Here is a 25926-nt window from a genome sequence, read left to right as displayed (position 1 = left end):
GTAGAGTGTGTTGCCCGTCTCTAGGCACGCACAGACGGCCTCCGAGGGATCAACAAATGGGACTGGAAGATTCGCAGCCGGCCCACAGGGCTCTGGAGGTACTCAGTGAACTTGGAGGGGAAATGATGCATACACGAGAGGCCTAGGAGTCCTCAGAAGTTTTCTTCCTTTATAATAAAGCATATAAGCGACTAAGAACTCATGGAAAGAGCTGCATGCCTCCGTATCTACATGGGTACTAAGGGCCTAAACTGGAGGCAAGTTCACACGTTGAGTTTCCTTTTAGCGCTAGAGCTTGTCAGGGTGACCACACCGCAGGCGCAGAAGCACCTGGTTTAGATAGCAAATTCATTTTCTCCCCAGAAACATTCTTACAGGGTTTACAGGCCTGTCAAGAGCAGGGGATGTCAGGCAGCTTCAAGGCAGCATGAATGCAGCCTTCAAAATGGGAAAGCAAGGCTAGTTCCAGCAGGCCCCCGTTTCCATGGGCACACTCAGCATACCCCACTGTGGTTTCTAACAAGTCCAAAGAGACACAGGTTACCCTGTGTGTCTTTCCCTGAATCAGCTTCTCGAAGTAGAGTGTTCTGCATCAAGCGAACTGCCTCAACCAAGGAACGCCGTAGCTGCTCCTCTGGGCCTGTGGCTATTCAAAAGCCTGCAGGGCCGCAGGAAGAAAAGGACTTAAACTGCAGTCAGAACGCAAGCCGACTTCCTCTAGGAGGCACGGTGATTTCAAGCAGGAGGTCCTGGATGGAATGCGAAGCCGAGGGTTACTCTGAGTGCTGCTCAGACTAAGGCAATGCCTAAGACTTCTACGCCATGTGGGACGTGCCAGAACGGAGTTCGTAAACGTGCGCGAGTGCTGAGGAAATTAAGACGCCTCAAAAGAGGGTGCAGTGCGTTTCCCTACGCTCGGCAAGCACAGAGGGGCTGTACAGGGCTACGGTACTGGATGTTGCTTAGCAGACCCAGGTGCGCCTGGGGGTACTCAGTGTTCCTGCCGGCAACTGGGTGCCCACGCTAGCCTCCTAGGTGTCCAGAAAACTGTGCTGCCGTTAAAGGTACGCAGAGCACAGGCCACCGGCTCATGGAAACTGCTGCACGCCTCCGCTTCTGCACGGCAAATCAGGGCCTTACTTCCAGGTATGTGTTTCTGCTGGGTGTGGCGTCAGCGACACCGCATGGCAAGATGCTGACTTTCTCCTCGAGCAGAGTGACTCCAGGTACGAGGGCCTCGAAGCATTCAAAACAGCCTCGAAGCATTCAAAACAGAGTGTTATCACATGGCAGCTCACACCAGGGCCATGACAAAGTCTTCCTGGGCACTTCGGACTCAGCAGCAATGTTGTCCTGAGGCCGGTCGAGGTCTCTGGAAACGTAGCTCTCATCAAGGAACGTACGGTGTGTTGCCCGTCTCTAGGCACGCACAGACGACCTCCGAGGGATCAACAAATGGGACTGGAAGTTTCGCAGCAGGCCCACAGGGCTCTGGAGGTACTCAGTGAACTTGGAGGGGAAATGATGCATACCCGAGAGGATTAGGAGTCCTCAGAAGTGTACTTCCTTTAAAATAAAGCATATAAGCGACTAAGAACTCATGGAAAGAGCTGTAGGCCTCCGTATCTACATGGCTACTAAGGGCTTCAACTGGAGGCAAGTTCACACGTTGAGTTTCCTTTCAGTGCTAGAGCTTGTCAGGCTGACCACACCGCAGTCACGGAAGCACCTGGTTTAGACAGCAAATTCATTTTCTCCCCAGAAGCATTCTTACAGTGTTTACAGGACTATCAAGTGCAGGGAATATCAGGCAGCTTCAACGCAGCATGAATGCGGCCTTCAAAATGGGAAAGCAAGGCTAGTTCCAGCAGGCCCCCGTTTCCATGGGCACACTCAGCATACCCCACTGTGGTTTCTAACAAGTCCAAAGAGACACAGGTTACCCTGTGTGTCTTTCCCTGAATCAGCTTCTCGAAGTAGAGTGTTCTGCATCAAGCGAACTGCCTCAACCAAGGAACGCCGTAGCTGCTCCTCTGGGCCTGTGGCTATTCAAAAGCCTGCAGGGCCGCAGGAAGAAAAGGACTTAAACTGCAGTCAGAACGCAAGCCGACTTCCTCTAGGAGGCACGGTGATTTCAAGCAGGAGGTCCTGGATGGAATGCGAAGCCGAGGGTTACTCTGAGTGCTGCTCAGACTAAGGCAATGCCTAAGACTTCTACGCCATGTGGGACGTGCCAGAACGGAGTTCGTAAACGTGCGCGAGTGCTGAGGAAATTAAGACGCCTCAAAAGAGAGTGCATTGCGTTGCCCTACGCTCGGCAAGCACAGAGGGGCTGTACAGGGCTACGGTACTGGATGTTGCTTAGCAGACCCAGGTGCGCCTGGGGGTACTCAGTGTTCCTGCCGGCAACTGGGTGCCCACGCTAGCCTCCTAGGTGTCCAGAAAACTGTGCTGCCGTTAAAGGTACGCAGAGCACAGGCCACCGGCTCATGGAAACTGCTGCACGCCTCCGCTTCTGCACGGCAAATCAGGGCCTTACTTCCAGGCATGTGTTTCTGCTGGGTGTGGCGTCAGCGACACCGCATGGCAAGATGCTGACTTTCTCCTCGAGCAGAGTGACTCCAGGTACGAGGGCCTCGAAGCATTCAAAACAGCCTCGAAGCATTCAAAACAGAGTGTTATCACATGGCAGCTCACACCAGGGCCATGACAAAGTCTTCCTGGGCACTTCGGACTCAGCAGCAATGTTGTCCTGAGGCCGGTCGAGGTCTCTGGAAACGTAGCTCTCATCAAGGAACGTACGGTGTGTTGCCCGTCTCTAGGCACGCACAGACGACCTCCGAGGGATCAACAAATGGGACTGCAAGTTTCGCAGCAGGCCCACAGGGCTCTGGAGGTACTCAGTGAACTTGGAGGGGAAATGATGCATACCCGAGAGGATTAGGAGTCCTCAGAAGTGTACTTCCTTTAAAATAAAGCATATAAGCGACTAAGAACTCATGGAAAGAGCTGTAGGCCTCCGTATCTACATGGCTACTAAGGGCTTCAACTGGAGGCAAGTTCACACGTTGAGTTTCCTTTCAGTGCTAGAGCTTGTCAGGCTGACCACACCGCAGTCACGGAAGCACCTGGTTTAGACAGCAAATTCATTTTCTCCCCAGAAGCATTCTTACAGTGTTTACAGGACTATCAAGTGCAGGGAATATCAGGCAGCTTCAACGCAGCATGAATGCGGCCTTCAAAATGGGAAAGCAAGGCTAGTTCCAGCAGGCCCCCGTTTCCATGGGCACACTCAGCATACCCCACTGTGGTTTCTAACAAGTCCAAAGAGACACAGGTTACCCTGTGTTTCCTTCCCTGAATCAGCTTCTCGAAGTAGGGTGTTCTGCATCAAGCGAACTGCCTCAACCAAGGAACGCCGTAGCTGCTCCTCTGGGCCTAGGCTATTCGAAAGCCTGCAGTGCCACAGGAAGAACAGGACTTAAACTGCGGTCAGAACGCAAGCCGACTTCCTCTAGGAGGCATGGTGACTTCAGGCAGGAGGTCCTGGATGGAATGCGAAGCCGAGGGTTACTCTGAGTGCAGCTCAGACTAGGGCAACGCCTAAGACTTCTACGCCATGTGGGACGTGCCAGAACGGTGTTCGTGAACGTGCGCGAGTGCTGAGGAAATTAAGACGCTCCAAAAGTGAGTGCAGTGCGTTTCCCTACGCTCGGCATGCACAGAGGGGCTCTAAAGGGCTACGGGACTGGATGTTGCTTAGCAGACCCAGGTGCGCCTGGGGCTACTCAGTGTTCCTGCCGGCAACAGGGTGCCCACGCTAGCTTCCTAGGTGTCCACGTTAAAGGTACGCAGAGCACAGGCCACCGGCTCATGGAAACTGCTGCACGCCTCCGCTTCTGCACGGCAAATCAGGGCCTCACTTCCAGGCATGTGTTTCTGCTGGGTGTGCCGTCAGCGACACCGCATGGCAAGATGCTGACTTTCTCCTCGAGCAGAGTGACTGCAGGTACGAGGGCCTCGAAACAGTCAAAGCAGAGTATTATCACAGGGCAGCTCACACAAGTGCCATGACAAAGTTTTCCTAGGCACTTCGGACTCACCAGCAATGTTGTCCTGAGGCCGGTCGAGGTCTCTGGAAATGTAGCTCTCCTCAAGGAACGTACTGTGTGTTGCCCGTCTCTAGGCATGCACAAACGGCCTCCGAGGGATCAACAAATGGGACTGGAAGATTCGCAGCCGGCCCACAGGGCTCTGGAGGTACTCAGTGAACTTGGAGGGGAAATGATGCATACACGAGAGGCCTAGGAGCGCTCAGAAGTTTTCTTCCTTTATAATAAAGCATATAAGCGACTAAGAACTCATGGAAAGAGCTGCATGCCTCCGTATCTACATGGGTACTAAGGGCCTAAACTGGAGGCAAGTTCACACGTTGAGTTTCCTTTTAGCGCTAGAGCTTGTCAGGGTGACCACACCGCAGGCGCAGAAGCACCTAGTTTAGATAGCAAATTCATTTTCTCCCCAGAAACATTCTTACAGGGTTTACAGGCCTGTCAAGAGCAGGGGATGTCAGGCAGCTTCAAGGCAGCATGAATGCAGCCTTCAAAATGGGAAAGCAAGGCTAGTTCCAGCAGGCCCCCGTTTCCATGGGCACACTCAGCATACCCCACTGTGGTTTCTAACAAGTCCAAAGAGACACAGGTTACCCTGTGTGTCTTTCCCTGAATCAGCTTCTCGAAGTAGAGTGTTCTGCATCAAGCGAACTGCCTCAACCAAGGAACGCCGTAGCTGCTCCTCTGGGCCTGTGGCTATTCAAAAGCCTGCAGGGCCGCAGGAAGAAAAGGACTTAAACTGCAGTCAGAACGCAAGCCGACTTCCTCTAGGAGGCACGGTGATTTCAAGCAGGAGGTCCTGGATGGAATGCGAAGCCGAGGGTTACTCTGAGTGCTGCTCAGACTAAGGCAATGCCTAAGACTTCTACGCCATGTGGGACGTGCCAGAACGGAGTTCGTAAACGTGCGCGAGTGCTGAGGAAATTAAGACGCCTCAAAAGAGAGTGCAGTGCGTTGCCCTACGCTCGGCAAGCACAGAGGGGCTGTACAGGGCTACGGTACTGGATGTTGCTTAGCAGACCCAGGTGCGCCTGGGGGTACTCAGTGTTCCTGCCGGCAACTGGGTGCCCACGCTAGCCTCCTAGGTGTCCAGAAAACTGTGCTGCCGTTAAAGGTACGCAGAGCACAGGCCACCGGCTCATGGAAACTGCTGCACGCCTCCGCTTCTGCACGGCAAATCAGGGCCTTACTTCCAGGCATGTGTTTCTGCTGGGTGTGGCGTCAGCGACACCGCATGGCAAGATGCTGACTTTCTCCTCGAGCAGAGTGACTCCAGGTACGAGGGCCTCGAAGCATTCAAAACAGCCTCGAAGCATTCAAAACAGAGTGTTATCACATGGCAGCTCACACCAGGGCCATGACAAAGTCTTCCTGGGCACTTCGGACTCAGCAGCAATGTTGTCCTGAGGCCGGTCGAGGTCTCTGGAAACGTAGCTCTCATCAAGGAACGTACGGTGTGTTGCCCGTCTCTAGGCACGCACAGACGACCTCCGAGGGATCAACAAATGGGACTGGAAGTTTCGCAGCAGGCCCACAGGGCTCTGGAGGTACTCAGTGAACTTGGAGGGGAAATGATGCATACCCGAGAGGATTAGGAGTCCTCAGAAGTGTACTTCCTTTAAAATAAAGCATATAAGCGACTAACTCATGGAAAGAGCTGTAGGCCTCCGTATCTACATGGCTACTAAGGGCTTCAACTGGAGGCAAGTTCACACGTTGAGTTTCCTTTCAGTGCTAGAGCTTGTCAGGCTGACCACACCGCAGTCACGGAAGCACCTGGTTTAGACAGCAAATTCATTTTCTCCCCAGAAGCATTCTTACAGTGTTTACAGGACTATCAAGTGCAGGGAATATCAGGCAGCTTCAACGCAGCATGAATGCGGCCTTCAAAATGGGAAAGCAAGGCTAGTTCCAGCAGGCCCCCGTTTCCATGGGCACACTCAGCATACCCCACTGTGGTTTCTAACAAGTCCAAAGAGACACAGGTTACCCTGTGTTTCCTTCCCTGAATCAGCTTCTCGAAGTAGGGTGTTCTGCATCAAGCGAACTGCCTCAACCAAGGAACGCCGTAGCTGCTCCTCTGGGCCTAGGCTATTCGAAAGCCTGCAGTGCCACAGGAAGAACAGGACTTAAACTGCGGTCAGAACGCAAGCCGACTTCCTCTAGGAGGCATTGGTGACTTCAGGCAGGAGGTCCTGGATGGAATGCGAAGCCGAGGGTTACTCTGAGTGCAGCTCAGACTAGGGCAACGCCTAAGACTTCTACGCCATGTGGGACGTGCCAGAACGGTGTTCGTGAACGTGCGCGAGTGCTGAGGAAATTAAGACGCTCCAAAAGTGAGTGCAGTGCGTTTCCCTACGCTCGGCATGCACAGAGGGGCTCTAAAGGGCTACGGGACTGGATGTTGCTTAGCAGACCCAGGTGCGCCTGGGGCTACTCAGTGTTCCTGCCGGCAACAGGGTGCCCACGCTAGCTTCCTAGGTGTCCACGTTAAAGGTACGCAGAGCACAGGCCACCGGCTCATGGAAACTGCTGCACGCCTCCGCTTCTGCACGGCAAATCAGGGCCTTACTTCCAGGCATGTGTTTCTGCTGGGTGTGCCGTCAGCGACACCGCATGGCAAGATGCTGACTTTCTCCTCGAGCAGAGTGACTGCAGGTACGAGGGCCTCGAAACAGTCAAAGCAGAGTATTATCACAGGGCAGCTCACACAAGTGCCATGACAAAGTTTTCCTAGGCACTTCGGACTCACCAGCAATGTTGTCCTGAGGCCGGTCGAGGTCTCTGGAAATGTAGCTCTCCTCAAGGAACGTAGAGTGTGTTGCCCGTCTCTAGGCACGCACAAACGGCCTCCGAGGGATCAACAAATGGGACTGGAAGATTCGCAGCCGGCCCACAGGGCTCTGGAGGTACTCAGTGAACTTGGAGGGGAAATGATGCATACACGAGAGGCCTAGGAGCGCTCAGAAGTTTTCTTCCTTTATAATAAAGCATATAAGCGACTAAGAACTCATGGAAAGAGCTGCATGCCTCCGTATCTACATGCGTACTAAGGGCCTAAACTGGAGGCAAGTTCACACGTTGAGTTTCCTTTTAGCGCTAGAGCTTGTCAGGGTGACCACACCGCAGGCGCAGAAGCACCTGGTTTAGATAGCAAATTCATTTTCTCCCCAGAAACATTCTTACAGGGTTTACAGGCCTGTCAAGAGCAGGGGATGTCAGGCAGCTTCAAGGCAGCATGAATGCAGCCTTCAAAATGGGAAAGCAAGGCTAGTTCCAGCAGGCCCCCATTTCCATGGGCACACTCAGCATACCCCACTGTGGTTTCTAACAAGTCCAAAGAGACACAGGTTACCCTGTGTGTCTTTCCCTGAATCAGCTTCTCGAAGTAGAGTGTTCTGCATCAAGCGAACTGCCTCAACCAAGGAACGCCGTAGCTGCTCCTCTGGGCCTGTGGCTATTCAAAAGCCTGCAGGGCCGCAGGAAGAAAAGGACTTAAACTGCAGTCAGAACGCAAGCCGACTTCCTCTAGGAGGCACGGTGATTTCAAGCAGGAGGTCCTGGATGGAATGCGAAGCCGAGGGTTACTCTGAGTGCTGCTCAGACTAAGGCAATGCCTAAGACTTCTACGCCATGTGGGACGTGCCAGAACGGAGTTCGTAAACGTGCGCGAGTGCTGAGGAAATTAAGACGCCTCAAAAGAGAGTGCAGTGCGTTGCCCTACGCTCGGCAAGCACAGAGGGGCTGTACAGGGCTACGGTACTGGATGTTGCTTAGCAGACCCAGGTGCGCCTGGGGGTACTCAGTGTTCCTGCCGGCAACTGGGTGCCCACGCTAGCCTCCTAGGTGTCCAGAAAACTGTGCTGCCGTTAAAGGTACGCAGAGCACAGGCCACCGGCTCATGGAAACTGCTGCACGCCTCCGCTTCTGCACGGCAAATCAGGGCCTTACTTCCAGGCATGTGTTTCTGCTGGGTGTGGCGTCAGCGACACCGCATGGCAAGATGCTGACTTTCTCCTCGAGCAGAGTGACTCCAGGTACGAGGGCCTCGAAGCATTCAAAACAGCCTCGAAGCATTCAAAACAGAGTGTTATCACATGGCAGCTCACACCAGGGCCATGACAAAGTCTTCCTGGGCACTTCGGACTCAGCAGCAATGTTGTCCTGAGGCCGGTCGAGGTCTCTGGAAACGTAGCTCTCATCAAGGAACGTACGGTGTGTTGCCCGTCTCTAGGCACGCACAGACGACCTCCGAGGGATCAACAAATGGGACTGCAAGTTTCGCAGCAGGCCCACAGGGCTCTGGAGGTACTCAGTGAACTTGGAGGGGAAATGATGCATACCCGAGAGGATTAGGAGTCCTCAGAAGTGTACTTCCTTTAAAATAAAGCATATAAGCGACTAAGAACTCATGGAAAGAGCTGTAGGCCTCCGTATCTACATGGCTACTAAGGGCTTCAACTGGAGGCAAGTTCACACGTTGAGTTTCCTTTCAGCGCTAGAGCTTGTCAGGCTGACCACACCGCAGTCACGGAAGCACCTGGTTTAGACAGCAAATTCATTTTCTCCCCAGAAGCATTCTTACAGTGTTTACAGGACTATCAAGTGCAGGGAATATCAGGCAGCTTCAACGCAGCATGAATGCGGCCTTCAAAATGGGAAAGCAAGGCTAGTTCCAGCAGGCCCCCGTTTCCATGGGCACACTCAGCATACCCCACTGTGGTTTCTAACAAGTCCAAAGAGACACAGGTTACCCTGTGTTTCCTTCCCTGAATCAGCTTCTCGAAGTAGGGTGTTCTGCATCAAGCGAACTGCCTCAACCAAGGAACGCCGTAGCTGCTCCTCTGGGCCTAGGCTATTCGAAAGCCTGCAGTGCCACAGGAAGAACAGGACTTAAACTGCAGTCAGAACGCAAGCCGACTTCCTCTAGGAGGCACGGTGACTTCAGGCAGGAGGTCCTGGATGGAATGCGAAGCCGAGGGTTACTCTGAGTGCAGCTCAGACTAGGGCAACGCCTAAGACTTCTACGCCATGTGGGACGTGCCAGAACGGTGTTCGTGAACGTGCGCGAGTGCTGAGGAAATTAAGACGCTCCAAAAGTGAGTGCAGTGCGTTTCCCTACGCTCGGCATGCACAGAGGGGCTCTAAAGGGCTACGGGACTGGATGTTGCTTAGCAGACCCAGGTGCGCCTGGGGCTACTCAGTGTTCCTGCCGGCAACAGGGTGCCCACGCTAGCTTCCTAGGTGTCCACGTTAAAGGTACGCAGAGCACAGGCCACCGGCTCATGGAAACTGCTGCACGCCTCCGCTTCTGCACGGCAAATCAGGGCCTTACTTCCAGGCATGTGTTTCTGCTGGGTGTGCCGTCAGCGACACCGCATGGCAAGATGCTGACTTTCTCCTCGAGCAGAGTGACTCCAGGTACGAGGGCCTCGAAGCATTCAAAACAGCCTCGAAGCATTCAAAACAGAGTGTTATCACATGGCAGCTCACACCAGGGCCATGACAAAGTCTTCCTGGGCACTTCGGACTCAGCAGCAATGTTGTCCTGAGGCCGGTCGAGGTCTCTGGAAACGTAGCTCTCATCAAGGAACGTACGGTGTGTTGCCCGTCTCTAGGCCCGCACAGACGACCTCCGAGGGATCAACAAATGGGACTGGAAGTTTCGCAGCAGGCCCACAGGGCTCTGGAGGTACTCAGTGAACTTGGAGGGGAAATGATGCATACCCGAGAGGATTAGGAGTCCTCAGAAGTGTACTTCCTTTAAAATAAAGCATATAAGCGACTAACTCATGGAAAGAGCTGTAGGCCTCCGTATCTACATGGCTACTAAGGGCTTCAACTGGAGACAAGTTCACACGTTGAGTTTCCTTTCAGTGCTAGAGCTTGTCAGGCTGACCACACCGCAGTCACGGAAGCACCTGGTTTAGACAGCAAATTCATTTTCTCCCCAGAAGCATTCTTACAGTGTTTACAGGACTATCAAGTGCAGGGAATATCAGGCAGCTTCAACGCAGCATGAATGCGGCCTTCAAAATGGGAAAGCAAGGCTAGTTCCAGCAGGCCCCCGTTTCCATGGGCACACTCAGCATACCCCACTGTGGTTTCTAACAAGTCCAAAGAGACACAGGTTACCCTGTGTTTCCTTCCCTGAATCAGCTTCTCGAAGTAGGGTGTTCTGCATCAAGCGAACTGCCTCAACCAAGGAACGCCGTAGCTGCTCCTCTGGGCCTAGGCTATTCGAAAGCCTGCAGTGCCACAGGAAGAACAGGACTTAAACTGCAGTCAGAACGCAAGCCGACTTCCTCTAGGAGGCATTGGTGACTTCAGGCAGGAGGTCCTGGATGGAATGCGAAGCCGAGGGTTACTCTGAGTGCAGCTCAGACTAGGGCAACGCCTAAGACTTCTACGCCATGTGGGACGTGCCAGAACGGTGTTCGTGAACGTGCGCGAGTGCTGAGGAAATTAAGACGCTCCAAAAGTGAGTGCAGTGCGTTTCCCTACGCTCGGCATGCACAGAGGGGCTCTAAAGGGCTACGGGACTGGATGTTGCTTAGCAGACCCAGGTGCGCCTGGGGCTACTCAGTGTTCCTGCCGGCAACAGGGTGCCCACGCTAGCTTCCTAGGTGTCCACGTTAAAGGTACGCAGAGCACAGGCCACCGGCTCATGGAAACTGCTGCACGCCTCCGCTTCTGCACGGCAAATCAGGGCCTCACTTCCAGGCATGTGTTTCTGCTGGGTGTGCCGTCAGCGACACCGCATGGCAAGATGCTGACTTTCTCCTCGAGCAGAGTGACTGCAGGTACGAGGGCCTCGAAACAGTCAAAGCAGAGTATTATCACAGGGCAGCTCACACAAGTGCCATGACAAAGTTTTCCTAGGCACTTCGGACTCACCAGCAATGTTGTCCTGAGGCCGGTCGAGGTCTCTGGAAATGTAGCTCTCCTCAAGGAACGTACTGTGTGTTGCCCGTCTCTAGGCACGCACAAACGGCCTCCGAGGGATCAACAAATGGGACTGGAAGATTCGCAGCCGGCCCACAGGGCTCTGGAGGTACTCAGTGAACTTGGAGGGGAAATGATGCATACACGAGAGGCCTAGGAGCGCTCAGAAGTTTTCTTCCTTTATAATAAAGCATATAAGCGACTAAGAACTCATGGAAAGAGCTGCATGCCTCCGTATCTACATGGGTACTAAGGGCCTAAACTGGAGGCAAGTTCACACGTTGAGTTTCCTTTTAGCGCTAGAGCTTGTCAGGGTGACCACACCGCAGGCGCAGAAGCACCTAGTTTAGATAGCAAATTCATTTTCTCCCCAGAAACATTCTTACAGGGTTTACAGGCCTGTCAAGAGCAGGGGATGTCAGGCAGCTTCAAGGCAGCATGAATGCAGCCTTCAAAATGGGAAAGCAAGGCTAGTTCCAGCAGGCCCCCGTTTCCATGGGCACACTCAGCATACCCCACTGTGGTTTCTAACAAGTCCAAAGAGACACAGGTTACCCTGTGTGTCTTTCCCTGAATCAGCTTCTCGAAGTAGAGTGTTCTGCATCAAGCGAACTGCCTCAACCAAGGAACGCCGTAGCTGCTCCTCTGGGCCTGTGGCTATTCAAAAGCCTGCAGGGCCGCAGGAAGAAAAGGACTTAAACTGCAGTCAGAACACAAGCCGACTTCCTCTAGGAGGCACGGTGATTTCAAGCAGGAGGTCCTGGATGGAATGCGAAGCCGAGGGTTACTCTGAGTGCTGCTCAGACTAAGGCAATGCCTAAGACTTCTACGCCATGTGGGACGTGCCAGAACGGAGTTCGTAAACGTGCGCGAGTGCTGAGGAAATTAAGACGCCTCAAAAGAGAGTGCAGTGCGTTGCCCTACGCTCGGCAAGCACAGAGGGGCTGTACAGGGCTACGGTACTGGATGTTGCTTAGCAGACCCAGGTGCGCCTGGGGGTACTCAGTGTTCCTGCCGGCAACTGGGTGCCCACGCTAGCCTCCTAGGTGTCCAGAAAACTGTGCTGCCGTTAAAGGTACGCAGAGCACAGGCCACCGGCTCATGGAAACTGCTGCACGCCTCCGCTTCTGCACGGCAAATCAGGGCCTTACTTCCAGGCATGTGTTTCTGCTGGGTGTGGCGTCAGCGACACCGCATGGCAAGATGCTGACTTTCTCCTCGAGCAGAGTGACTCCAGGTACGAGGGCCTCGAAGCATTCAAAACAGCCTCGAAGCATTCAAAACAGAGTGTTATCACATGGCAGCTCACACCAGGGCCATGACAAAGTCTTCCTGGGCACTTCGGACTCAGCAGCAATGTTGTCCTGAGGCCGGTCGAGGTCTCTGGAAACGTAGCTCTCATCAAGGAACGTACGGTGTGTTGCCCGTCTCTAGGCACGCACAGACGACCTCCGAGGGATCAACAAATGGGACTGGAAGTTTCGCAGCAGGCCCACAGGGCTCTGGAGGTACTCAGTGAACTTGGAGGGGAAATGATGCATACCCGAGAGGATTAGGAGTCCTCAGAAGTGTACTTCCTTTAAAATAAAGCATATAAGCGACTAACTCATGGAAAGAGCTGTAGGCCTCCGTATCTACATGGCTACTAAGGGCTTCAACTGGAGGCAAGTTCACACGTTGAGTTTCCTTTCAGTGCTAGAGCTTGTCAGGCTGACCACACCGCAGTCACGGAAGCACCTGGTTTAGACAGCAAATTCATTTTCTCCCCAGAAGCATTCTTACAGTGTTTACAGGACTATCAAGTGCAGGGAATATCAGGCAGCTTCAACGCAGCATGAATGCGGCCTTCAAAATGGGAAAGCAAGGCTAGTTCCAGCAGGCCCCCGTTTCCATGGGCACACTCAGCATACCCCACTGTGGTTTCTAACAAGTCCAAAGAGACACAGGTTACCCTGTGTTTCCTTCCCTGAATCAGCTTCTCGAAGTAGGGTGTTCTGCATCAAGCGAACTGCCTCAACCAAGGAACGCCGTAGCTGCTCCTCTGGGCCTAGGCTATTCGAAAGCCTGCAGTGCCACAGGAAGAACAGGACTTAAACTGCGGTCAGAACGCAAGCCGACTTCCTCTAGGAGGCATTGGTGACTTCAGGCAGGAGGTCCTGGATGGAATGCGAAGCCGAGGGTTACTCTGAGTGCAGCTCAGACTAGGGCAACGCCTAAGACTTCTACGCCATGTGGGACGTGCCAGAACGGTGTTCGTGAACGTGCGCGAGTGCTGAGGAAATTAAGACGCTCCAAAAGTGAGTGCAGTGCGTTTCCCTACGCTCGGCATGCACAGAGGGGCTCTAAAGGGCTACGGGACTGGATGTTGCTTAGCAGACCCAGGTGCGCCTGGGGCTACTCAGTGTTCCTGCCGGCAACAGGGTGCCCACGCTAGCTTCCTAGGTGTCCACGTTAAAGGTACGCAGAGCACAGGCCACCGGCTCATGGAAACTGCTGCACGCCTCCGCTTCTGCACGGCAAATCAGGGCCTTACTTCCAGGCATGTGTTTCTGCTGGGTGTGCCGTCAGCGACACCGCATGGCAAGATGCTGACTTTCTCCTCGAGCAGAGTGACTGCAGGTACGAGGGCCTCGAAACAGTCAAAGCAGAGTATTATCACAGGGCAGCTCACACAAGTGCCATGACAAAGTTTTCCTAGGCACTTCGGACTCACCAGCAATGTTGTCCTGAGGCCGGTCGAGGTCTCTGGAAATGTAGCTCTCCTCAAGGAACGTAGAGTGTGTTGCCCGTCTCTAGGCACGCACAAACGGCCTCCGAGGGATCAACAAATGGGACTGGAAGATTCGCAGCCGGCCCACAGGGCTCTGGAGGTACTCAGTGAACTTGGAGGGGAAATGATGCATACACGAGAGGCCTAGGAGCGCTCAGAAGTTTTCTTCCTTTATAATAAAGCATATAAGCGACTAAGAACTCATGGAAAGAGCTGCATGCCTCCGTATCTACATGCGTACTAAGGGCCTAAACTGGAGGCAAGTTCACACGTTGAGTTTCCTTTTAGCGCTAGAGCTTGTCAGGGTGACCACACCGCAGGCGCAGAAGCACCTGGTTTAGATAGCAAATTCATTTTCTCCCCAGAAACATTCTTACAGGGTTTACAGGCCTGTCAAGAGCAGGGGATGTCAGGCAGCTTCAAGGCAGCATGAATGCAGCCTTCAAAATGGGAAAGCAAGGCTAGTTCCAGCAGGCCCCCATTTCCATGGGCACACTCAGCATACCCCACTGTGGTTTCTAACAAGTCCAAAGAGACACAGGTTACCCTGTGTGTCTTTCCCTGAATCAGCTTCTCGAAGTAGAGTGTTCTGCATCAAGCGAACTGCCTCAACCAAGGAACGCCGTAGCTGCTCCTCTGGGCCTGTGGCTATTCAAAAGCCTGCAGGGCCGCAGGAAGAAAAGGACTTAAACTGCAGTCAGAACGCAAGCCGACTTCCTCTAGGAGGCACGGTGATTTCAAGCAGGAGGTCCTGGATGGAATGCGAAGCCGAGGGTTACTCTGAGTGCTGCTCAGACTAAGGCAATGCCTAAGACTTCTACGCCATGTGGGACGTGCCAGAACGGAGTTCGTAAACGTGCGCGAGTGCTGAGGAAATTAAGACACCTCAAAAGAGAGTGCAGTGCGTTGCCCTACGCTCGGCAAGCACAGAGGGGCTGTACAGGGCTACGGTACTGGATGTTGCTTAGCAGACCCAGGTGCGCCTGGGGGTACTCAGTGTTCCTGCCGGCAACTGGGTGCCCACGCTACCCTCCTAGGTGTCCAGAAAACTGTGCTGCCGTTAAAGGTACGCAGAGCACAGGCCACCGGCTCATGGAAACTGCTGCACGCCTCCGCTTCTGCACGGCAAATCAGGGCCTTACTTCCAGGCATGTGTTTCTGCTGGGTGTGGCGTCAGCGACACCGCATGGCAAGATGCTGACTTTCTCCTCGAGCAGAGTGACTCCAGGTACGAGGGCCTCGAAGCATTCAAAACAGCCTCGAAGCATTCAAAACAGAGTGTTATCACATGGCAGCTCACACCAGGGCCATGACAAAGTCTTCCTGGGCACTTCGGACTCAGCAGCAATGTTGTCCTGAGGCCGGTCGAGGTCTCTGGAAACGTAGCTCTCATCAAGGAACGTACGGTGTGTTGCCCGTCTCTAGGCACGCACAGACGACCTCCGAGGGATCAACAAATGGGACTGGAAGTTTCGCAGCAGGCCCACAGGGCTCTGGAGGTACTCAGTGAACTTGGAGGGGAAATGATGCATACCCGAGAGGATTAGGAGTCCTCAGAAGTGTACTTCCTTTAAAATAAAGCATATAAGCGACTAACTCATGGAAAGAGCTGTAGGCCTCCGTATCTACATGGCTACTAAGGGCTTCAACTGGAGACAAGTTCACACGTTGAGTTTCCTTTCAGTGCTAGAGCTTGTCAGGCTGACCACACCGCAGTCACGGAAGCACCTGGTTTAGACAGCAAATTCATTTTCTCCCCAGAAGCATTCTTACAGTGTTTACAGGACTATCAAGTGCAGGGAATATCAGGCAGCTTCAACGCAGCATGAATGCGGCCTTCAAAATGGGAAAGCAAGGCTAGTTCCAGCAGGCCCCCGTTTCCATGGGCACACTCAGCATACCCCACTGTGGTTTCTAACAAGTCCAAAGAGACACAGGTTACCCTGTGTTTCCTTCCCTGAATCAGCTTCTCGAAGTAGGGTGTTCTGCATCAAGCGAACTGCCTCAACCAAGGAACGCCGTAGCTGCTCCTCTGGGCCTAGGCTATTCGAAAGCCTGCAGTGCCACAGGAAGAACAGGACTTAAACTGCAGTCAGAACGCAAGCCGACTTCCTCTAGGAGGCATTGGTGACTTCAGGCAGGAGGTCCTGGATGGAATGCGAAGCCGAGGGTTACTCTGAGTGCAGCTCAGACTAGGGCAAAGCCTAAGACTTCTACGCCATGTGGGACGTGCCAGAACGGTGTTCGTGAACGTGCGCGAGTGCTGAGGAAATTAAGACGCTCCAAAAGTGAGTGCAGTGCGTTTCCCTACGCTCGGCATGCACAGAGGGGCTCTAAAGGGCTACGGGACTGGATGTTGCTTAGCAGACCCAGGTGCGCCTGGGGCTACTCAGTGTTCCTGCCGGCAACAGGGTGCCCACGCTAGCTTCCTAGGTGTCCACGTTAAAGGTACGCAGAGCACAGGCCACCGGCTCATGGAAACTGCTGCACGCCTCCGCTTCTGCACGGCAAATCAGGGCCTCACTTCCAGGCATGTGTTTCTGCTGGGTGTGCCGTCAGCGACACCGCATGGCAAGATGCTGACTTTCTCCTCGAGCAGAGTGACTGCAGGTACGAGGGCCTCGAAACAGTCAAAGCAGAGTATTATCACAGGGCAGCTCACACAAGTGCCATGACAAAGTTTTCCTGGGCACTTCGGACTCACCAGCAATGTTGTCCTGAGGCCGGTCGAGGTCTCTGGAAATGTAGCTCTCCTCAAGGAACGTAGAGTGTGTTGCCCGTCTCTAGGCACGCACAGACGGCCTCCGAGGGATCAACAAATGGGACTGGAAGATTCGCAGCCGGCCCACAGGGCTCTGGAGGTACTCAGTGAACTTGGAGGGGAAATGATGCATACACGAGAGGCCTAGGAGCGCTCAGAAGTTTTCTTCCTTTATAATAAAGCATATAAGCGACTAAGAACTCATGGAAAGAGCTGCATGCCTCCGTATCTACATGGGTACTAAGGGCCTAAACTGGAGGCAAGTTCACACGTTGAGTTTCCTTTTAGCGCTAGAGCTTGTCAGGGTGACCACACCGCAGGCGCAGAAGCACCTGGTTTAGATAGCAAATTCATTTTCTCCCCAGAAACATTCTTACAGGGTTTACAGGCCTGTCAAGAGCAGGGGATGTCAGGCAGCTTCAAGGCAGCATGAATGCAGCCTTCAAAATGGGAAAGCAAGGCTAGTTCCAGCAGGCCCCCGTTTCCATGGGCACACTCAGCATACCCCACTGTGGTTTCTAACAAGTCCAAAGAGACACAGGTTACCCTGTGTGTCTTTCCCTGAATCAGCTTCTCGAAGTAGAGTGTTCTGCATCAAGCGAACTGCCTCAACCAAGGAACGCCGTAGCTGCTCCTCTGGGCCTGTGGCTATTCAAAAGCCTGCAGGGCCGCAGGAAGAAAAGGACTTAAACTGCAGTCAGAACGCAAGCCGACTTCCTCTAGGAGGCACGGTGATTTCAAGCAGGAGGTCCTGGATGGAATGCGAAGCCGAGGGTTACTCTGAGTGCTGCTCAGACTAAGGCAATGCCTAAGACTTCTACGCCATGTGGGACGTGCCAGAACGGAGTTCGTAAACGTGCGCGAGTGCTGAGGAAATTAAGACGCCTCAAAAGAGAGTGCAGTGCGTTGCCCTACGCTCGGCAAGCACAGAGGGGCTGTACAGGGCTACGGTACTGGATGTTGCTTAGCAGACCCAGGTGCGCCTGGGGGTACTCAGTGTTCCTGCCGGCAACTGGGTGCCCACGCTAGCCTCCTAGGTGTCCAGAAAACTGTGCTGCCGTTAAAGGTACGCAGAGCACAGGCCACCGGCTCATGGAAACTGCTGCACGCCTCCGCTTCTGCACGGCAAATCAGGGCCTTACTTCCAGGCATGTGTTTCTGCTGGGTGTGGCGTCAGCGACACCGCATGGCAAGATGCTGACTTTCTCCTCGAGCAGAGTGACTCCAGGTACGAGGGCCTCGAAGCATTCAAAACAGCCTCGAAGCATTCAAAACAGAGTGTTATCACATGGCAGCTCACACCAGGGCCATGACAAAGTCTTCCTGGGCACTTCGGACTCAGCAGCAATGTTGTCCTGAGGCCGGTCGAGGTCTCTGGAAACGTAGCTCTCATCAAGGAACGTACGGTGTGTTGCCCGTCTCTAGGCACGCACAGACGACCTCCGAGGGATCAACAAATGGGACTGCAAGTTTCGCAGCAGGCCCACAGGGCTCTGGAGGTACTCAGTGAACTTGGAGGGGAAATGATGCATACCCGAGAGGATTAGGAGTCCTCAGAAGTGTACTTCCTTTAAAATAAAGCATATAAGCGACTAAGAACTCATGGAAAGAGCTGTAGGCCTCCGTATCTACATGGCTACTAAGGGCTTCAACTGGAGGCAAGTTCACACGTTGAGTTTCCTTTCAGTGCTAGAGCTTGTCAGGCTGACCACACCGCAGTCACGGAAGCACCTGGTTTAGACAGCAAATTCATTTTCTCCCCAGAAGCATTCTTACAGTGTTTACAGGACTATCAAGTGCAGGGAATATCAGGCAGCTTCAACGCAGCATGAATGCGGCCTTCAAAATGGGAAAGCAAGGCTAGTTCCAGCAGGCCCCCGTTTCCATGGGCACACTCAGCATACCCCACTGTGGTTTCTAACAAGTCCAAAGAGACACAGGTTACCCTGTGTTTCCTTCCCTGAATCAGCTTCTCGAAGTAGGGTGTTCTGCATCAAGCGAACTGCCTCAACCAAGGAACGCCGTAGCTGCTCCTCTGGGCCTAGGCTATTCGAAAGCCTGCAGTGCCACAGGAAGAACAGGACTTAAACTGCAGTCAGAACGCAAGCCGACTTCCTCTAGGAGGCATGGTGACTTCAGGCAGGAGGTCCTGGATGGAATGCGAAGCCGAGGGTTACTCTGAGTGCAGCTCAGACTAGGGCAACGCCTAAGACTTCTACGCCATGTGGGACGTGCCAGAACGGTGTTCGTGAACGTGCGCGAGTGCTGAGGAAATTAAGACGCTCCAAAAGTGAGTGCAGTGCGTTTCCCTACGCTCGGCATGCACAGAGGGGCTCTAAAGGGCTACGGGACTGGATGTTGCTTAGCAGACCCAGGTGCGCCTGGGGCTACTCAGTGTTCCTGCCGGCAACAGGGTGCCCACGCTAGCTTCCTAGGTGTCCACGTTAAAGGTACGCAGAGCACAGGCCACCGGCTCATGGAAACTGCTGCACGCCTCCGCTTCTGCACGGCAAATCAGGGCCTTACTTCCAGGCATGTGTTTCTGCTGGGTGTGGCGTCAGCGACACCGCATGGCAAGATGCTGACTTTCTCCTCGAGCAGAGTGACTGCAGGTACGAGGGCCTCGAAACAGTCAAAGCAGAGTATTATCACAGGGCAGCTCACACAAGTGCCATGACAAAGTTTTCCTAGGCACTTCGGACTCACCAGCAATGTTGTCCTGAGGCCGGTCGAGGTCTCTGGAAATGTAGCTCTCCTCAAGGAACGTAGAGTGTGTTGCCCGTCTCTAGGCACGCACAAACGGCCTCCGAGGGATCAACAAATGGGACTGGAAGATTCGCAGCTGGCCCACAGGGCTCTGGAGGTACTCAGTGAACTTGGAGGGGAAATGATGCATACACGAGAGGCCTAGGAGCGCTCAGAAGTTTTCTTCCTTTATAATAAAGCATATAAGCGACTAAGAACTCATGGAAAGAGCTGCATGCCTCCGTATCTACATGCGTACTAAGGGCCTAAACTGGAGGCAAGTTCACACGTTGAGTTTCCTTTTAGCGCTAGAGCTTGTCAGGGTGACCACACCGCAGGCGCAGAAGCACCTGGTTTAGATAGCAAATTCATTTTCTCCCCAGAAACATTCTTACAGGGTTTACAGGCCTGTCAAGAGCAGGGGATGTCAGGCAGCTTCAAGGCAGCATGAATGCAGCCTTCAAAATGGGAAAGCAAGGCTAGTTCCAGCAGGCCCCCATTTCCATGGGCACACTCAGCATACCCCACTGTGGTTTCTAACAAGTCCAAAGAGACACAGGTTACCCTGTGTGTCTTTCCCTGAATCAGCTTCTCGAAGTAGAGTGTTCTGCATCAAGCGAACTGCCTCAACCAAGGAACGCCGTAGCTGCTCCTCTGGGCCTGTGGCTATTCAAAAGCCTGCAGGGCCGCAGGAAGAAAAGGACTTAAACTGCAGTCAGAACGCAAGCCGACTTCCTCTAGGAGGCACGGTGATTTCAAGCAGGAGGTCCTGGATGGAATGCGAAGCCGAGGGTTACTCTGAGTGCTGCTCAGACTAAGGCAATGCCTAAGACTTCTACGCCATGTGGGACGTGCCAGAACGGAGTTCGTAAACGTGCGCGAGTGCTGAGGAAATTAAGACACCTCAAAAGAGAGTGCAGTGCGTTGCCCTACGCTCGGCAAGCACAGAGGGGCTGTACAGGGCTACGGTACTGGATGTTGCTTAGCAGACCCAGGTGCGCCTGGGGGTACTCAGTGTTCCTGCCGGCAACTGGGTGCCCACGCTACCCTCCTAGGTGTCCAGAAAACTGTGCTGCCGTTAAAGGTACGCAGAGCACAGGCCACCGGCTCATGGAAACTGCTGCACGCCTCCGCTTCTGCACGGCAAATCAGGGCCTTACTTCCAGGCATGTGTTTCTGCTGGGTGTGGCGTCAGCGACACCGCATGGCAAGATGCTGACTTTCTCCTCGAGCAGAGTGACTCCAGGTACGAGGGCCTCGAAGCATTCAAAACAGCCTCGAAGCATTCAAAACAGAGTGTTATCACATGGCAGCTCACACCAGGGCCATGACAAAGTCTTCCTGGGCACTTCGGACTCAGCAGCAATGTTGTCCTGAGGCCGGTCGAGGTCTCTGGAAACGTAGCTCTCATCAAGGAACGTACGGTGTGTTGCCCGTCTCTAGGCACGCACAGACGACCTCCGAGGGATCAACAAATGGGACTGGAAGTTTCGCAGCAGGCCCACAGGGCTCTGGAGGTACTCAGTGAACTTGGAGGGGAAATGATGCATACCCGAGAGGATTAGGAGTCCTCAGAAGTGTACTTCCTTTAAAATAAAGCATATAAGCGACTAACTCATGGAAAGAGCTGTAGGCCTCCGTATCTACATGGCTACTAAGGGCTTCAACTGGAGACAAGTTCACACGTTGAGTTTCCTTTCAGTGCTAGAGCTTGTCAGGCTGACCACACCGCAGTCACGGAAGCACCTGGTTTAGACAGCAAATTCATTTTCTCCCCAGAAGCATTCTTACAGTGTTTACAGGACTATCAAGTGCAGGGAATATCAGGCAGCTTCAACGCAGCATGAATGCGGCCTTCAAAATGGGAAAGCAAGGCTAGTTCCAGCAGGCCCCCGTTTCCATGGGCACACTCAGCATACCCCACTGTGGTTTCTAACAAGTCCAAAGAGACACAGGTTACCCTGTGTTTCCTTCCCTGAATCAGCTTCTCGAAGTAGGGTGTTCTGCATCAAGCGAACTGCCTCAACCAAGGAACGCCGTAGCTGCTCCTCTGGGCCTAGGCTATTCGAAAGCCTGCAGTGCCACAGGAAGAACAGGACTTAAACTGCAGTCAGAACGCAAGCCGACTTCCTCTAGGAGGCATTGGTGACTTCAGGCAGGAGGTCCTGGATGGAATGCGAAGCCGAGGGTTACTCTGAGTGCAGCTCAGACTAGGGCAACGCCTAAGACTTCTACGCCATGTGGGACGTGCCAGAACGGTGTTCGTGAACGTGCGCGAGTGCTGAGGAAATTAAGACGCTCCAAAAGTGAGTGCAGTGCGTTTCCCTACGCTCGGCATGCACAGAGGGGCTCTAAAGGGCTACGGGACTGGATGTTGCTTAGCAGACCCAGGTGCGCCTGGGGCTACTCAGTGTTCCTGCCGGCAACAGGGTGCCCACGCTAGCTTCCTAGGTGTCCACGTTAAAGGTACGCAGAGCACAGGCCACCGGCTCATGGAAACTGCTGCACGCCTCCGCTTCTGCACGGCAAATCAGGGCCTCACTTCCAGGCATGTGTTTCTGCTGGGTGTGCCGTCAGCGACACCGCATGGCAAGATGCTGACTTTCTCCTCGAGCAGAGTGACTGCAGGTACGAGGGCCTCGAAACAGTCAAAGCAGAGTATTATCACAGGGCAGCTCACACAAGTGCCATGACAAAGTTTTCCTGGGCACTTCGGACTCACCAGCAATGTTGTCCTGAGGCCGGTCGAGGTCTCTGGAAATGTAGCTCTCCTCAAGGAACGTAGAGTGTGTTGCCCGTCTCTAGGCACGCACAGACGGCCTCCGAGGGATCAACAAATGGGACTGGAAGATTCGCAGCCGGCCCACAGGGCTCTGGAGGTACTCAGTGAACTTGGAGGGGAAATGATGCATACACGAGAGGCCTAGGAGCGCTCAGAAGTTTTCTTCCTTTATAATAAAGCATATAAGCGACTAAGAACTCATGGAAAGAGCTGCATGCCTCCGTATCTACATGGGTACTAAGGGCCTAAACTGGAGGCAAGTTCACACGTTGAGTTTCCTTTTAGCGCTAGAGCTTGTCAGGGTGACCACACCGCAGGCGCAGAAGCACCTGGTTTAGATAGCAAATTCATTTTCTCCCCAGAAACATTCTTACAGGGTTTACAGGCCTGTCAAGAGCAGGGGATGTCAGGCAGCTTCAAGGCAGCATGAATGCAGCCTTCAAAATGGGAAAGCAAGGCTAGTTCCAGCAGGCCCCCGTTTCCATGGGCACACTCAGCATACCCCACTGTGGTTTCTAACAAGTCCAAAGAGACACAGGTTACCCTGTGTGTCTTTCCCTGAATCAGCTTCTCGAAGTAGAGTGTTCTGCATCAAGCGAACTGCCTCAACCAAGGAACGCCGTAGCTGCTCCTCTGGGCCTGTGGCTATTCAAAAGCCTGCAGGGCCGCAGGAAGAAAAGGACTTAAACTGCAGTCAGAACGCAAGCCGACTTCCTCTAGGAGGCACGGTGATTTCAAGCAGGAGGTCCTGGATGGAATGCGAAGCCGAGGGTTACTCTGAGTGCTGCTCAGACTAAGGCAATGCCTAAGACTTCTACGCCATGTGGGACGTGCCAGAACGGAGTTCGTAAACGTGCGCGAGTGCTGAGGAAATTAAGACGCCTCAAAAGAGAGTGCAGTGCGTTTCCCTACGCTCGGCAAGCACAGAGGGGCTGTACAGGGCTACGGTACTGGATGTTGCTTAGCAGACCCAGGTGCGCCTGGGGGTACTCAGTGTTCCTGCCGGCAACTGGGTGCCCACGCTAGCCTCCTAGGTGTCCAGAAAACTGTGCTGCCGTTAAAGGTACGCAGAGCACAGGCCACCGGCTCATGGAAACTGCTGCACGCCTCCGCTTCTGCACGGCAAATCAGGGCCTTACTTCCAGGCATGTGTTTCTGCTGGGTGTGGCGTCAGCGACACCGCATGGCAAGATGCTGACTTTCTCCTCGAGCAGAGTGACTCCAGGTACGAGGGCCTCGAAGCATTCAAAACAGCCTCGAAGCATTCAAAACAGAGTGTTATCACATGGCAGCTCACACCAGGGCCATGACAAAGTCTTCCTGGGCACTTCGGACTCAGCAGCAATGTTGTCCTGAGGCCGGTCGAGGTCTCTGGAAACGTAGCTCTCATCAAGGAACGTACGGTGTGTTGCCCGTCTCTAGGCACGCACAGACGACCTCCGAGGGATCAACAAATGGGACTGGAAGTTTCGCAGCAGGCCCACAGGGCTCTGGAGGTACTCAGTGAACTTGGAGGGGAAATGATGCATACCCGAGAGGATTAGGAGTCCTCAGAAGTGTACTTCCTTTAAAATAAAGCATATAAGCGACTAAGAACTCATGGAAAGAGCTGTAGGCCTCCGTATCTACATGGCTACTAAGGGCTTCAACTGGAGGCAAGTTCACACGTTGAGTTTCCTTTCAGTGCTAGAGCTTGTCAGGCTGACCACACCGCAGTCACGGAAGCACCTGGTTTAGACAGCAAATTCATTTTCTCCCCAGAAGCATTCTTACAGTGTTTACAGGACTATCAAGTGCAGGGAATATCAGGCAGCTTCAACGCAGCATGAATGCGGCCTTCAAAATGGGAAAGCAAGGCTAGTTCCAGCAGGCCCCCGTTTCCATGGGCACACTCAGCATACCCCACTGTGGTTTCTAACAAGTCCAAAGAGACACAGGTTACCCTGTGTTTCCTTCCCTGAATCAGCTTCTCGAAGTAGGGTGTTCTGCATCAAGCGAACTGCCTCAACCAAGGAACGCCGTAGCTGCTCCTCTGGGCCTAGGCTATTCGAAAGCCTGCAGTGCCACAGGAAGAACAGGACTTAAACTGCAGTCAGAACGCAAGCCGACTTCCTCTAGGAGGCATGGTGACTTCAGGCAGGAGGTCCTGGATGGAATGCGAAGCCGAGGGTTACTCTGAGTGCAGCTCAGACTAGGGCAACGCCTAAGACTTCTACGCCATGTGGGACGTGCCAGAACGGTGTTCGTGAACGTGCGCGAGTGCTGAGGAAATTAAGACGCTCCAAAAGTGAGTGCAGTGCGTTTCCCTACGCTCGGCATGCACAGAGGGGCTCTAAAGGGCTACGGGACTGGATGTTGCTTAGCAGACCCAGGTGCGCCTGGGGCTACTCAGTGTTCCTGCCGGCAACAGGGTGCCCGCGCTAGCTTCCTAGGTGTCCACGTTAAAGGTACGCAGAGCACAGGCCACCGGCTCATGGAAACTGCTGCACGCCTCCGCTTCTGCACGGCAAATCAGGGCCTCACTTCCAGGCGTGTGTTTCTGCTGGGTGTGCCGTCAGCGACACCGCATGGCAAGATGCTGACTTTCTCCTCGAGCAGAGTGACTGCAGGTACGAGGGCCTCGAAACAGTCAAAGCAGAGTATTATCACAGGGCAGCTCACACAAGTGCCATGACAAAGTTTTCCTGGGCACTTCGGACTCACCAGCAATGTTGTCCTGAGGCCGGTCGAGGTCTCTGGAAATGTAGCTCTCCTCAAGGAACGTAGAGTGTGTTGCCCGTCTCTAGGCACGCACAGACGGCCTCCGAGGGATCAACAAATGGGACTGGAAGATTCGCAGCCGGCCCACAGGGCTCTGGAGGTACTCAGTGAACTTGGAGGGGAAATGATGCATACACGAGAGGCCTAGCAGTCCTCAGAAGTTTTCTTCCTTTATAATAAAGCATATAAGCGACTAAGAACTCATGGAAAGAGCTGCATGCCTCCGTATCTACATGGGTACTAAGGGCCTAAACTGGAGGCAAGTTCACACGTTGAGTTTCCTTTTAGCGCTAGAGCTTGTCAGGGTGACCACACCGCAGGCGCAGAAGCACCTGGTTTAGATAGCAAATTCATTTTCTCCCCAGAAACATTCTTACAGGGTTTACAGGCCTGTCAAGAGCAGGGGATGTCAGGCAGCTTCAAGGCAGCATGAATGCAGCCTTCAAAATGGGAAAGCAAGGCTAGTTCCAGCAGGCCCCCGTTTCCATGGGCACACTCAGCATACCCCACTGTGGTTTCTAACAAGTCCAAAGAGACACAGGTTACCCTGTGTGTCTTTCCCTGAATCAGCTTCTCGAAGTAGAGTGTTCTGCATCAAGCGAACTGCCTCAACCAAGGAACGCCGTAGCTGCTCCTCTGGGCCTGTGGCTATTCAAAAGCCTGCAGGGCCGCAGGAAGAAAAGGACTTAAACTGCAGTCAGAACGCAAGCCGACTTCCTCTAGGAGGCACGGTGATTTCAAGCAGGAGGTCCTGGATGGAATGCGAAGCCGAGGGTTACTCTGAGTGCTGCTCAGACTAAGGCAATGCCTAAGACTTCTACGCCATGTGGGACGTGCCAGAACGGAGTTCGTAAACGTGCGCGAGTGCTGAGGAAATTAAGACGCCTCAAAAGAGGGTGCAGTGCGTTTCCCTACGCTCGGCAAGCACAGAGGGGCTGTACAGGGCTACGGTACTGGATGTTGCTTAGCAGACCCAGGTGCGCCTGGGGGTACTCAGTGTTCCTGCCGGCAACTGGGTGCCCACGCTAGCCTCCTAGGTGTCCAGAAAACT

This window comes from Delphinus delphis, chromosome 19, assembly GCF_949987515.2.
Source record: "Delphinus delphis chromosome 19, mDelDel1.2, whole genome shotgun sequence".
NCBI classification, from domain to species: Eukaryota; Metazoa; Chordata; class Mammalia; order Artiodactyla; family Delphinidae; genus Delphinus; species Delphinus delphis.
This window is presented reverse-complemented; position numbering follows the sequence as displayed.